This window comes from Penaeus chinensis, chromosome 18 (genome assembly GCF_019202785.1).
Source record: "Penaeus chinensis breed Huanghai No. 1 chromosome 18, ASM1920278v2, whole genome shotgun sequence".
Taxonomy (NCBI): Eukaryota; Metazoa; Arthropoda; class Malacostraca; order Decapoda; family Penaeidae; genus Penaeus; species Penaeus chinensis.
Window position 1 is genome coordinate 27,997,707 of NC_061836.1, and position 12,500 is coordinate 28,010,206.

The 12,500-nt window shown below is 44.7% G+C and overlaps 1 protein-coding gene across 3 annotated transcripts in view; it reads right to left on the reverse strand.

The window, feature by feature from the left end:
* The window catches only part of LOC125034683, a 117,990-nt gene that overhangs the window by 90,283 nt on the left and 15,207 nt on the right, over nucleotides 1-12,500 (reverse strand). The gene's annotated exons all lie outside the window — the stretch shown is intronic.

The following is a 12,500-nucleotide window of genomic DNA, read 5'->3' on the forward strand; positions in this document are numbered from 1 at the left end:
TCTCAACCAAAGTTAACGGTGGCCAGAAGAACTTCTTTGGTTAGTCTTCCTCCATCTGTTGCACTCTCGTTATCCGCGTGTTTTTCTTCCTCTTGCCTCTCCTTATTTATCTCTTTTTTCCCTCAATTTCGCTTTTTTTTCGTGGTCAGGTTGGTACTGTCTGGTACTCCCTTTTCTTGTGATAATCTACTTGTCTAGTTTAATTGTTGTTTTCTGTGTTTCTTTAAATTATCAGTCTTTGTATTTATTCTTTTTCGCTGTTTCTTTCAGTTTGTTTTATTATGCATTATCTCTATTTCTTCCTTGCTTTATTCTCCATTCCATTCGTAAACGATTCTTAAACAGCTTCATATTGCGATTATTTCATTATTTTCTCTAACGTTTATTCTGCTTTATCCTTTATGCCTTCACTAGCTTCTTACGTTCCCTCTTTCTTGTCTCTTTGAATGCACATTCCTGAACGCGTCATTGAGGGTATGATGAACTCTCTATCTCTGCTTCCCTTTCTCTCTTACTTTCCTATTTTCTCTTTTTCGCCTTTTTTCACTCTCCCCTCTCTCTTTTTTCCTTCTTTATTTCTTTCTTTCCCCCTCGCTCGCTTGCTCTCTCTTGCTCTCTCGCTCTCTCTCTCTCTCTCTCTCTCTCTCTCTCTCTCTCTCTCTCTCTCTCTCTCTCTCTCTCTCGCTCTCATATCTACCTTCATATTCCTCGATCTCTGCAGCAATAAAAAAAACACTATTATCTCTCATCACAAATGGCATCTGGTCTTCAAATATAAAAGAAAAATAAAATAAACACACTTTAGCTCTAATCCCCAAAATTAGAATGAAACACAATAGGAAATGTGGATCTGGTGATAACTTCGCGACCTGTATGTCAACTAAGTGAGACCAGAAGCTATGTCTGAAGCATTTCCTCTCTATCTTGATAGATCTACACTCATCTCCAAGCCTATGATTTGAGTTATCCGAAGCTATCAGTGGGCCGTAATTAACTCGGGCGATAATGACCTTAATCTTCATTATGTCTCTCATGATAGAGGCGCCAAGGTCAGAGGTCATATTCGATAGGATTGGAGGCTTTAAGGAAGAGGTGGTTGGGGAGGGAGGTTAGAGGAGGAGGAGGAGGAGGAGGAGGAGGAGGAGGAGGAGGAGGAGGAGGAAGAGGATAAGGAAGAGGAGGGGGAAAAGGGTGAGGAAGAGGAGGAGGAGGAGGAGGAAAAGGACGAGGAAAAGGAGAAGGAGAAGATGATGATGAAGAAGATGATAATGATGATGAAGGAGGAGAAGGAAAATAAAAAGAGGAGTCAAAGGAGAAGTTAGAAGTAAAAAGAGGAGGAAGAAGGAAGAAGCGAAAAACAAACGACAGAGGAGGAGAATCAGAAGGATGAAGAGGTGAGGAGGGAAGGGCAAGGGTGAGAGTCTTCATGTCTATCCACTCGCGGAGACGAATCTACCTCTTGGCGGCCGAGAGTATTTTCTGGCTTCTTTAAGGCTCCCATACCTACTAATTAGCGTCTTCAGCCTCCCGTGAAGTGGGAATCAAAGATGTAGGTCTACCATTTTCGAGATTTGAAGACTTCCTGTTGACCGACATTTCTCTTCGGTCGTACGGGGTGGTATTTGCGTAGGTGTCGAGTTTGTGTGCGGATGCGGGTGTGCTTAACGATATATCTGGGTGTAATGGTGGAGTTTGTATGGATTGGTATATAGATAGAGGGTTTAATCTATTTAATTTGTCTATTGTCATCTATTTATATATTTTGGTGTGTTTATCCCTCCCCATACAAAAACTCAATGCGTATCACTCAACTATCAAACAAGCTAAACAATAAAGAGAGAAAGAGAGAAAGAGGGAGGGAAGGGAGAGAGGGGAAGAGGGCAAGAGAGAGAGAGAGAGAGAGAGAGAGAGAGAGAGAGAGAGAGAGAGAGAGAGAGAGAGAGAGAGAGAGAGAGAGAGAGAGAGAGCGAGAGAGCGAGAGAGCGAGAGAGCGAGAGAGCGAGAGAGAGAGAGAGAGCGAGCGAGAACGAGAGAGCGAGAACAAGACAGACAGAAACACATCAACAAACCCATCTAGCAGTGACGCATCACAAACAGCCCAAACACAAACAACGCAAACACAAACAGCTCGGACACTAACAGCCAGGAGGAAGCAGCTCGATAGCTCTTCTTACTTCCGGCTACAGTTCCCGTTATGGGTTAAATGAGACGCAGCGACCGGCCGGACCTCGGACTGCCTTGTGCTTGGGCGGCGCGCGCGAAGGCCGACGTACGTAAAGCCTTTTCGTTTTTATAGAGAACTACGGCCTGTTTTTTTCATTTAAAAGAAAAGTGTAGTTTATTCCGTTTAAAAAGAACTGAAGCCTAATGCGCTGAAAAAACTAGTCTTTTTTATCTTATAAAATACCTATAAGCTTGTTATGATAAAGAAATACAGTCTATTTCGCTTTCTAAAAGGACCACGGCCTGTTACGATTTCAAAGAGAACTACAGCTTATTTCGTTAAAACAAGTTACAACCATTTCCGATTTACAAAAGAACTGCAGCCTATTTCTTTAGAAAAATACAGCCTATTTAATTTTCAAGCAGAACTATACCCCTTCACGTTAAAAATAATATCTGTGTTTCTTTTTTGTATTTACACCTTGTGTTTTGTATTAGACTATTTAAAATAGGGAGTAGTTCATGATATTAATTTCAAAGGCAGAGGAAGAGGGTAACGTGTATACAAAAAAAATACAAATCTAAGCCAAATATCGTTACTACTTACTCATTTTTCCAGAGAGATCAAAAAAAAAAAAAAAAAAAAAAAAAAAAAAAAAATACGATTTACAAAAAGAAGAAGAAAAAAACAGAATCCAAAAGACCTTTCATATACAAAATATCCGCATCGAATATAGTATTTGCTTTGCTTTCAAAATCCTAACAGAACACAGCGAAGGCAAGTGACCAACGGACAGTCGCGTGGAACAGACCAGATGGCTCAGTCACTTGACAAGTCGGAAGGCGAGTTGAGGATTTTTTTTTTATATATAAAATTTAAATGTTAAGTTATTCAATATTTGGTGTTGGTTGGTGATTTTTATTTATCCAGTGGAATTAATTGGTTTTGGTGTTATTTTGTTATTGTTGTTAGTATTATTTATTATCGTTATCAATGGTATCGTAATTACTAATTATAGTTTTCAATATTATTGTCATTATTATCATTACTATTATCAATATCACAACCGTAATCAATCGCCATCTCTATCGTGATCCTCATTATCATCATAATCATCATTATCATTATCATTACCATTAATAAAATTCAAACTATTATCAAAATGATGATTTCACGAACGGGAAGGGGCGCCGACAAGAGAAAAAAAAATACTTCTTTTTTTTCTTTCCTTCTTTTCAGGTTTCCACAGTGGTCAAGAAACGTTATGCAAAAGTGACTTTGGTCTTCCTATCTCCCGTCTGTTGCTGGTTCCCGTTTTCTGTCAATGCAGAGGATATTTAAGGAGGAAACCATAGTGAGTGTATATATGTATGTATGTATTCGTGTGCTTGTGTGTGTGTGTGTGTGTGTGTGTGTGTGTGTGTGTGTGTGTGTGTGTGTGTGTGTGTGTGTGTGTGTGTGTGTGTGTGTGTGTGTGTGTGGGCGAGAAAGTGTGTGTGTGTGTTTATGTGCGTGTGACTGAGTGAATATATGTTTGGATGTTTCTATGTCTCTGTATGTCTGTATGCACAATACCTACCCACCCATGCATGAAATATCCCCCCCCCCCTAAAAAAAAAAAAAAAAAAAAACGAGCACAGTCGGACCCTCAAAATGTTTTACAGTTACGCGACATCCCGACAGTGGTAAGTTCCCCTTGTTACCCGGCCTGAAGAGGGGAGGAATTCAAGCGTGCAATCGTAAACAAAAATCGTCACCCGGAGACATTTGCAAAGCGGAAGAGGGAGAAGGGAGAGGGAGGGGTAGGGGAGAGAGAGGGGAAAGGGGATCGAAAGGCGAAGGGGAGGGGGGAGGGAGAGGAGAAAAGGAAAGGGGAAGAGGGACAAAGAGGGAGAGGGAGGGGGAGGGGAAGAGGGACAGAGAGGGAGAGGGGAGAGGGAGAGGGAGAGGGAGGGGGAGGGGAAGAGGATAGGGGGAGGGAGCACACGAGGAGAGAGGGAGGGGACAGGGGTTAGAGAGTGGAAGAGGGACGGAAAGAGGGCCGATAAGGGGGGAGGATTCAGAATAGAAAACAGGGAGGGCCGGGGTAGCATAGACAGCGAAACACACGTACAATAATAAAGTTAACGCACAGATTTGCTACTAATCAGCGTAGACGGGGAAAGGGGGGTTGGGCGAAAGAGAGGGCTACATGAGGAAGAGAAAGAGGAGGGGAGGCAAGGAAGGGTAGTGGGCTGGGGGGGTGGGGGTGGGGGGGAACAGACGCAACGAAACGCACGCCCGAGAATCAAATTGACGCATCAATCGCCCAATTTGCACTCGGTTACCTCGCAGTCGTGGTGGCGTCGTCGCGATTACTAACAGCAACAAAACCGCTGGTCATGAGAAAGTAATAACCTCTTAATTGCTCCTTAAGGATGACTTCCCAATGCCGATGAAGCCAGGTGTGAGAGGGGAGGGAGGGAGGGAAGGAGGGAGGGAGGGAGGGAGGGAGGGAGGGAGGGAGGGAGGGAGGGAGGGAGGGAGGGAAGGGGAAGGGGAGGGGGGTGAGAATGAGGAAGGTGACGCCTTGAGTTGTAAATAAAACGTAATGGGAGCGAGGGGGGTAGGGGTGGGAGAAAAAGGAGGAGGAGGAGGAGGAGGAGGAGGAGGGGTAAAGGGAGCAGGAATGTTGCAAAGTTCAAGGGACGAAGAATAAAGAGGATAAAAAAATGAAATAAAAGATAAAGAGAGAAACAAGAAGGAGAAGCAACATCGAAGGACGAAGACCGCCCATCCAAATCGTCGACGGAAACTTCACCCCCCAAGTAACGAAAGAGAAAAGAGAGACACTGAGAAAGCCCAGAAGAAATCTCCCGCGCACTCTCTCCCTTCAAAGCCATCCCAGGCACCGCATTAACGTCACTATCGCCATCACCATCATCTCAGGAAACGACCGAGAAAGAAACGGCCACCTTCGAGAACGCCCGCTCGCTCGCCATTCCTCTTAATGTCTACGTCGGTTTACGTGAAAGATTTTTACTTGGCGGTCGCGTCTCGTACTGTTCCAGGTCGTAAGTACTTGAAACGTATCGCGGGGGAGGTAGTACACGTAACGGAAGAGAGGAAAGTAGTAATAAAAATGATGTATAAAGTGGACAGGCAAAATGGTCTTCGGTCCTGTCAGCTAAGACTAACGTCTGTAATTTTTCACTGCTTACATAAAAACAAACAATATATATATATATAATAGAACAAAAATAAAAAGAAAGAGTCGGTCTGAAGATGTTCGAGACGATGACCACGAAAAACAGAAAGAAAAATGATCATCATAAAATTATCTTTAAAAATCCTTAACATGACCACCCACTAAGCCCCTCACCCCACCCCCACCCCAACCCCCCAATAAAACCACAAAAGGCATCACATCAAAAGCTAGTTTAACAGAACAACCCTCCACATAGTACACCAGCAGAGGCCATTACCCAATCATCAATTCGACAACAACACTCCATTAAGCGGGCGACGTCGACGAGACAATTCCACGTAATACAATGGTGAGAAAAAGCAGCGGGAGTCTCGTGCAAGGTGGACGAGTCGCTAAGGGCTGCGGTTCAGGGGTGTGAACAAGTGGAGTTCGCTTTCCCATCGGTATCTCGTGGGCGGACGACGACGACGACGACGAAGGCGGTGGAGGAGGGAGGTCAGTTTAGCGAAGTTATGGGGCGTGTGAGTGTGAGTATTTAATTTTATATTTTATTCAGTTTATTTTACGGTTCTAACTGTTTTTATTCTAGGGATATTATCGATTTATTTTCCTTATTTCATCTCTCGTGTTCTTGTTTGTATCTTACTATCCTCCAACTAAAATAAAACCTCTCCAGATATAGAAAGAAGATAAAAATGATCGTAAAAAAAACCGTAAATACTGGAAAGTAACTGGAAATCTTGCCCTGATTCCCGAACCCGCCCAAGGGAACAACAATAAGCCTCCTTCCCCCAACGCCTCCTCGTAACCTGAAGACTCCTTCCTTCTCTATTAGCCTCCTTCTCTATTAACTTTTCAAGTTCTCTTCCTCGCCACACGTTTCGAAACTCCCATCATCATTCCTCTCCTTCCTTTATTCTCCTTCTTCCTTCTCTCTTCCTTCCTTCCCCTTCCCTTCCTCTCTTCCTTCCTTCCCCTTCCCTCCCTCCTTCCGCCTCCTACTATTTCTTCTTCGCCCTCCTTTTTATCCCATTTATCTTCTTCCTTCACCTCCTCTTGTCCCGTCTCTTCCTACTCGTCTGGTTGCACGAAGAACTTGCTCCCTCAAGGCTATTTTTGATCTTAGAACGCGAGAGTACCAAAGAGAGTAAAAAGGAGACAGACTGAGAAAAAGAAGGAAGTACAGCAAGAGAAAAAAGAGGATAAGACAGAGAAAGAAGAGAGAGCCAACGAATAAAAACGGTAAAAATTGAAGAAAAAAAAGTTTTTTTGTTAAACTAGTAAGTAAAAGATTCGACATGTTTTCCTCCTTTCATCAACGAGTCATTTTTTAAGAAATTAGACCTAACAGAAACCGAAGAAGAAGAAGAAGAAGAAGAAAAAGAAGAAGAAGCGGAAGAAGAAGAAGAAGAAGATGATGATGAAGATGAAGAAGAAGATGATGATGATGATGATGATGATGATGATGATGATGATGATGATGATGATGATGATGATGATGATGATGATGATGATGATGATGAAGAAGAAGAAGAAGGAGAAGATGAAGAAGAAGAAAGAACGAAGAGAACCCCCATCTAGTTCCTAGGACCAGGCTGCCCAGTGACCTACCTGGATTGCCCCGTTATAATGCAGAGTGGGTGCCCTGAGCTCTAACTCATTCTCTCTTCATTAGTATGCTCGATATGCTCGTTGTCTATGATCTCCTAAGGCCATTGTTGCATGTTTACGTTGCAGTAGCCAGCTTTATAGTCCAGCGGGATGGACTGATGGGTAAATAGATGACTGGACGCTTAAACTGTCGAGGAATGGATCATTGTACTTGTGGAGTTAGATAATTTACTTTTTTAATTCACCTTTTTCGAAGAAATATTAAAAACTGAAGTGGATCCGGACAGTCCACTTGGAAACCAGATAACAGCAAGCAAGGTGACACTCTCCACTTGCCTTGTCCTCTTCCCGCGTAAACAAGTTGCTCATCAATCTCGCTCCTTTTCTTTCTCTTCTTTCTCCCTTCATCCTCTCTAGTCGCTTCATTACCGTCTATTATGGATTGACAATAAGGCGTTCCTTGTCTCCGGTCTCCCTCTGTCCCTGCCCTTCCTCTCTCCCTCCGTTCCTAAGCCACCTTTATAAGTGACTATATCCCCTCCCTCGTTGCCTTGTGTGTCCCCTCCCCCTTCCCTCCATTCCTGTTCCTCCTTGTAAGTGGCCCCTCCCCCCCTTCTTCCTTGTAAGTGGGTCAGAGGACGAAGTGGTTGAGTATCCAAGTGAGGTTCTACTGCTGCCTACTCCCCCCCCCCCTCCCTCACCCTCCCCCCCATCCCTCCGGCTACTACATAACAAGTGATCAAGCAAGGAATACTCTTCCTTGTTTGTTTGTTAATTTCTTTGATTTGTTTGTCTGTTTTTGAATTTTTATTTTATTGTATCATGTGCGAAGACTGTCGTTCGTTAATATTTAAGGATCTGCACAGGGTTTTTTTGTTGTTGTTTTTTAGAATGTTCCTCTGTATTCTTTTCTTCTACAAATCTTTGTTTAACATTCTTCCTAGCTCATCCATGCATAAATTATCCGATCTATCCGATAAGCCTTAGGCACACTCACACGGGGTCTCTCATTATCAATACACTAACCCATTTATACCATACATATAATTATCAAGGTAATTACCATAGCCCTTGTAGACACGGCTGGAATATAGGTGTTTTTGGTGTAGCGAAGTTGACGATCCGGAAAATACGGTCACTGGCAGTAGTGGGCGGAACAGAGGGTGAGAACTTCACACGAACGTAATAATAACGCAGAGGGATTGCAAATGCAGCGAAACGGAGAAAGTGTGATACGAAAATGAGGTGGATGGGGAGAGGGAGAGAAAGAAAGGAGGGAGAGCGGAAAGAGAGGAGGGAGAGCGGAGAGAAAGAGAGGAGGGAGAGCGGAGAGAAAGAGAGGTGGGAGAGGGTGAAGGTAAATGAGAGGGTGAGAAAAAGGGAGAGAGTGTGGGGGTAGGGGTCGGGAGTGAGGGTGAGAGAGAGGGAGAGGGGAGAGAGAGTGTGTGTGGGGGTGGGGGTGAGAGAGAGGGAGAGGGGAGAGAGAGGGTGTGTGGGGGTGGGGGTGAGAGAGAGGGAGGGGGGAGAGAGAGTGTGTGGGGGTGAGGGTGAGAGAGAGGGATAGAGAGTGGGAGAGGGGGAAGGAGGAGAAAATAGAGGGAGAAGGTAGAGTGAAACAGAAAGAAAGAAAGAATGGGGAATGATAAAAGAATCATTAATAATGGAAGAAAGGATCCATTTCCCTATTTTGTTGCCGTTTCCATACACTAGCAAACCATTAATCTGCCCTTCTGCACCTTTTTTTCTTCAGTTCCTCTTCCCCTTCTTCTCCCATGAGCTTCCCAATACCTCATCATGATCAACACTTCATAAAAGGATATTTAAACCATTCTCACGTCCTCAATTGCAACACCATTTCCGCTCGAGTGTGTCTCCTCGCCAAAGGTCATTCTTTCCTTCCTTCTCACCTTCTCCTTTATCCTTTTCTCTTCCTCCTGACCTTCGTTTCTCCCCCCCTTGTCTTCCTCCTCTTCCTCTTTCACCCTTTCCGGACACCCTACTTAGTCACGCCATACCGCTGTCCCCTTTTACCCTGACCACGTTACGGTACTGGTGACGCAATACCAGGCACGCCCAGATGACAACCCCCCCCCCCCTTTCCACCCCCACCTACAGTTCCTTCATCTCCCCCCCCCCCCCCCTTCTCCACCACACCCGGTAGGCTGGACCTGATCTTGCTCTGCCCCACTTCTTTTTATCTTTTATTTTCTCGTCTTTTTTTTTTGTGTGTTTCCTTTTTTCTAGAATCTTTTGGTGTAAAACAGATTTTTTTTCTCAATATTTCGTTGTTTTTTCGTTGCTGGTATTAGGTATCAAGGTCCACGTAAAAGTGTAAGGAATTTCCCTCTCACTTCCTCCCTCTCAGAGCGATAGGGAATTAGAGGGAAGAGGAGATAGATGGATTGATGGATAGAAGACAAAGCCAAAGACACACACACACACACACACACAGAAAGAGAGAGAGAGAGAGAGATAGAGAGAGAGAGAGAGAGAGAGAGAGAGAGAGAGAGAGAGAGAGAGAGAGAGAGAGAGAGAGAGAGAGAGAGAGAGAGAGAGAGAGTCCATATGACATTTCAATTCTTCCAGATGTAAATGTTTCCTGGTGAGCTTTCAACGTCATGCCACTCGTCTGTGCATAAACTGGCGCAAGACACGATCACTGGGACTCTACGTATGCAAAGTCAGTCCATCACGGAAGGGGTGAGAGGGGATAAACAGTAAACAAAAATAATATATTCTTGTTTTCTTGTCGCCTCCTCGTGCGAACTACAAACTTTATGTAAAAAAAGAAAGTAAGAAAAACAGATAACATAAAAAAACGAAAAACATATACAAAAGACCTTATTTCAAACACCAACCCCCCCAAGTCTACAAAATTAACCCATTAAATCAATAAACAGCGAATGATGAAGTACCGACCACGCCTTATTGTAAAGACACCCTGATTCTTGTCAAGGAGGAATACTTTCATCTCAATCTCATCTCGGGAAGACTGGATGCTGGAGACTGTTCAACGGAGAAGTGATAAAAATGTCGCCAAGATAATATATATGACTGGTTCTTCGTGGGGAATTGAGTGTTTTGTGGAAGGTAAGAGAGGGGGGGGGGGGAGGGAAGGAGAGGAGAGGAAGGAGGAATAGGGGGAAAGGAGAGGAGAAGAAGAAGGAAAAGGGAGAGAAGGAGCAAGAGGGGGAATTGAGTGTTTTGTGGAAGGGGAAGGGGGAAAGGGAAGAGAAGGAGACAGAGGAAGGGAAGGGGAAGAGAGGATGTAAAGAAAAAAAATGGAAAGAAAGGGGAGGCGAGAAGGGAGAAGGAGAAAAGAAGAAAGAAAAGTGGCGAATTAGAAACTGGGAAAAGGAATGGGGAAAAAAGGGGAGAGGAGAACTGGTGAAGGAACTATAATGATGCAGAAGAGTAAGTGGAAGAACAAGAAAAATGGAAGAAATAAGAAGAGAGAATAAAAGAGAAGCTAAGGGAAGAGTAGAAAAGAAGAAGAAAGGAAATGATGATAGTGACGCCAGTGTGAAGATGAGCAGATGTAAAGAAAGGAGATAAACCTTGTCAACCTTTTTCTTCCCTTTCTACTCTTTATCACAAACTCCAATCGTAAATTTCCCTTCCATTTGACCTCCTCTGCTTCATCCTCCACCTATCCTCTCTATATTCCTCATTCCCTCTATTCCTTAACCATTTCCTCCCATCTCTTCATCTCCACACGATCTCAAGACAGCCTACCTCCATCTTGTACACAATGACTACCCTGGGTCCTCATTCGCGGCACTGCAGGAGTCGGGAAGCTGAGGCACCCTGAGGGAAGGAGGACTTAATTCCAGGTCGCAGTGTGGTCGGGGAGCGAGGGAGGAGAGGGAGGGGGGAAGGAAGGAGAGGGAGGGGGGAGGAAGGAGAGGGAGGGGGGAGGAAGGAGAGGGAGGGGGGAGGAAGGAGAGGGAGGGGGGAGGAAGGAGAGGGAGGGGGGAGGAAGGAGAGGGAGGGGGGAGGTAGGAGAGGGAGGAGGGAGGAAGGGAAAGGGGGGGATGGGGAGACAGAGGGAGGGAAGAGGGGCAAGGGGGGGGGGGGAGGAGGAGCCATGGGGGAGCGGGAGTCGCCTAAGGTCCTGAGTAACGGCCTTGGACCAACAGGAGAATCTCGTGCCTTTGTAGCTCGCTCGCAGGTCGCTAATATTTACTCTTTATAGATGCCTTTTAATCTATTATCTTTCTCTATTTACGGTTATTTGAATCATTTATTAGAATTTGCGTTACATCGCGATGGTACTTGTACTTATTGATATTAATTGGAAATACATATTAAAAAAAGGCTTCACAATCATGGCACGCGCGAGAAAGAATAAAATAAGAAAAATATTCGTAACTTGCGTTCTACATTTCTCACCGACACGGTTCATATCTCTCAATAAACCTAAGAAAAAAAAACAAATCCTTCACTTTTTTTCCTTTTTCTCTCCTTTTATTGGTTTTATATCCTTTATTTCTCTTTCTCCCTTCAATTACTGGTATTTATTTCATTCTAACATAAACCACAAGACAGTTTCTAGCCTCGAGTCAAAGGAGAGGTCAAACCGCTGCCTATACGCCCCGCCCACAACGCCCATCTTCTTCTCCTATTTGACTGACGGGCGTCGCGCCCACGCTCATCCCGTATCTTGCTGCTGGCACCTAGCGCCCCCATTTTCGCTGTGAAGCTAGGCAAGGAGGAGCAGGAGGAGGAGGAGGAGGACGAGGAGGAGGAGGAGGAGGAGGAGGAGGAGGAGGAGGAGGAGGATTTGATGGTGGTGGTGGTGGTGGTGGTGGTGGTGGTGGCGGTGGCGGTGGCGGTGGTGGTGGTGGTGGTGGTGGTGGTGGTGGAGCTGGAAGTGGTGGTGGAGCTGGAAGTGGTGGTGGTGGTGGTGGTGGTGGTGGAGCTGGAAGTGGTGGTGGTGGAGGAGGGAGGGGAATAAACATGAACGAGAAAGGTGAAGGAAGAAAAAAAGGACAGAGCAGACGAAAGAAACAGAACAACGAAAAGACGGGGAAAAAACACAAAACCAAAAACATAAAAAAAATTACAAACGAGAACAAAAAGAACAAGAACAGACGCAAACGAACAATGATAATAAACCCAAGACCCGAGAGGAGGTTAAAGAGGCGAGCGTCTTGAAGGAGGCGGAGGAGGAGGAGGGAGAGAGGTGCTTATGCCTTTGTGATCTTCCGCGTTACCTCGACCGCTGGCTCCCTTGTGACCTTTGGATCGACGGCTGAACTTGCTTTTGAATGGGGATGTATATTAAGGCTACATGAGTATCCTATCTTTAGACTGATCTGTATCTATATCTAATTCTATTTATCTATCTGTCTGTCTATCTGTCTTTCTGTCTGTCTGTCTGTCTGTCTGTCTGTCTGTCTGTCTGTCTGTCTGTCTGTCTGTCTGTCTGTCTGCCTGTCTGTCTGTCTGTCTGTCTTTCTGTCTGTCTGTCTGGCTATTGCTTTATTTGTGAATGTGTCTTAGTATATTTAAGTGTGTGTACATATGTCTATATGT